Source organism: Heterocephalus glaber, unplaced genomic scaffold (assembly GCF_053883595.1).
Source record: "Heterocephalus glaber isolate CG9 unplaced genomic scaffold, H.glaber_assembly_v1.0 deba00000546, whole genome shotgun sequence".
NCBI classification, from domain to species: Eukaryota; Metazoa; Chordata; class Mammalia; order Rodentia; family Bathyergidae; genus Heterocephalus; species Heterocephalus glaber.
The window spans coordinates 35517968-35520315 of record NW_028258147.1 but is presented as its reverse complement, the minus strand read 5'-3'; the positions used below and the strand labels follow the sequence as shown (position 1 = coordinate 35520315).

Genomic DNA, 2348 nt, shown 5'->3' with positions numbered 1-2348 from the left:
GGTGTAGGTAGGGGTGTGTGCTGCTGGTGCCTGGTTGGCTCACCTTGTGGCACTGGAAGGGTGCTCTGCCCCTTGGTGCTGGGGATGGTGGTATGGCAACCAGGCAGGCTCTTCCTCGAACTGGGTACAAAAGTAATAATGAGAAATGGGAATGGGAAAAGATTCTATGATTGATACAATTATTAGAGAAAAAATTAAAGGATGTCAAATAAAAAGGGAGAGGAGAGAAAAATAAAAATTGAGAATGAGTAAAATACAGGAGAAAGAAGTCAGGCAAAGAGATATGGATAAAAGTAGGAGGGATATAACAGGACAAGGGAAAGTTCCCTTAGTATTGAAAAAAAAAGACGAGAGGGAAGGAAGCACACATATGCAGACATGCTCATAAAGGAAAAAAGGGTAAAAGAATGGCATAAAAGTATGGAGAAAAATGCACAGAAAGAGTAAGACATCAAAAAGTAAAAAATAAAAAATTTAAAAAAGTAAAATAAAAATGAAAAAAAATTCAGTCATGTAAAGAATAATAAAAGTAAGTTTTCTATCATTTGGACATGTGGTTCTTTTCCTCAGCCTAGGGTCAAGGAGCAGAGCTCAGGCCAGGCCGCATCTCTGATCACACTGTTTTTTGGCCACATCTGGCCCAGAATGGTGCTGTGTAGAGAGATTTCCTCATGGTAGGGACAGGTGCCAGTGTGAGCTTCCCATCCTGTGTAGCTCAGCTTGAACCTGGCCTCTGATCCCAGGATCCTGGTCAGGGTTCACCAGTCCTTGCCTCTCAGTATCTCCCCCAGTTTGCCCTCTGACTGCTGGCCATCTCCCATGACTGTTTTTCCCCATTCGCTCCGTGAGCTTGGCAGTGTGAAGTACCCTAGGGGCTGCTCAGGCACCCAGGTTTGGCCACCCAGCCTTTCCCTAAAAAGGCATCCCCGCCAGCTCCTGCTCCACCACTGTGGCTTTGGGTGCTTGTGCTGAGATCACTCCCCAACTCCTCACCATGGAAGGCTTCTCAGAAAGCGCATCCCGCATTTTCCTTGCTGGCTTCAAGTGCACAAGACTCTCCTGGTCCTGCTGCAATTCTCCTCTTCTCTGTGAGCAGAAAAGCCCTTAGTATCACTTTGCTTCTCTGATGGTGGCACTGAATTGTCTCCCCTCTGCCTTGTGATCTGTTTCTTCTGTATAACTCAGCCATATTTTCTTCTCCTCTGTCAGTTACCTCTTGGTCCCTATGTACCCTCTATTCACTTTGATTCCTCTCCAAGCTATTGTTTTCCGGACTCTAAACACTTTCTTGCTGGCACTCACTGCTCTGCCATTTTGGGAATGATTATTTCTTTTAATATGTGTATGTTTTTTGCATTTGGAGATACAAAAAATAGTGCTAATTTTTGTCTCTTTTAATACATTTTTAGTGTGTTCTTTTGTTTATGTATTTTTTTTTGTTTTTGTTTTTGTTACGGGGCATCAAACTTGGGACCTTGTGTTTTTGAGGCAGGCAGTGGAACTACTGAGCTAAATCCCGGCCCTAGTGTGTTCTTTGACTATTTTGATTATTTTACATCTGACTTTTATGTTCTGGTTATATTTACTTATGATAACTTGTTTTCATGAAAACTATATGGAAAATTAAAAATTTCACAGTATTAACGATTTAACTCATCTGGCAATAGCAAAACCTTGTTTTTGAAAGTGGTTTTCCCACTAAGATTTACATGGTGCTCAGATATCTCATGCCCTGTGTTTTCCTATGTCTGACCCCTTTGTGCTATCGTAGTCTGATAGCATCCTGAGGGCTGAGCCTGGAACCTGGAGGACAGTTCTGTGTTGCCTGCCCATCTTCTCAGGATAGTGCTAAGACTTCTCTTTACTCTCAGTGGATCTTTGGGTTTGTGGCAGAAGCAAATGGACAAAGCTGTTCACATTCCAGCAATAGATATTATGGAGTGAGAGGAAGGAAATGAGATGAAAAAGTTGCTAAGACAGATGTTTGCCTTCTTGCTATGTCTTCACATGAGAGAAATAGTTCTCTGCTGTCTCTTGTTGTAGAAACACTATTTCTAGTCCATCTGGGACATGTCTTTATGAGTTTGTTTTAATAGTAAGTACTTCTGTAAAGGCACTGTCTACAAATACAGTCTCATTGGGAGTTATGGCTTTGACATCTGAATTTGGGGGTTGTAGGCAAAATTCGGTCTATAGCAAAAAGAATGAGGGTCTGAAACTCGTGGCATTCACATTGTATAGAGATGTGTAGATTAGGATTATATATATTGTTTTCAAGATGTATAAATGTCCCTCCATATTATTATGATTGAAAGGTTTTCTATATATTTTGTCTTTGGATATTTGAC

At 41.3% G+C, this 2348-nt stretch overlaps 1 protein-coding gene across 2 annotated transcripts in view; it reads left to right on the top strand.

Moving 5' to 3' along the window:
- The window catches only part of Cdk14 (cyclin dependent kinase 14), a 617491-nt gene that overhangs the window by 48534 nt on the left and 566609 nt on the right, over nucleotides 1-2348 (top strand). The gene's annotated exons all lie outside the window — the stretch shown is intronic.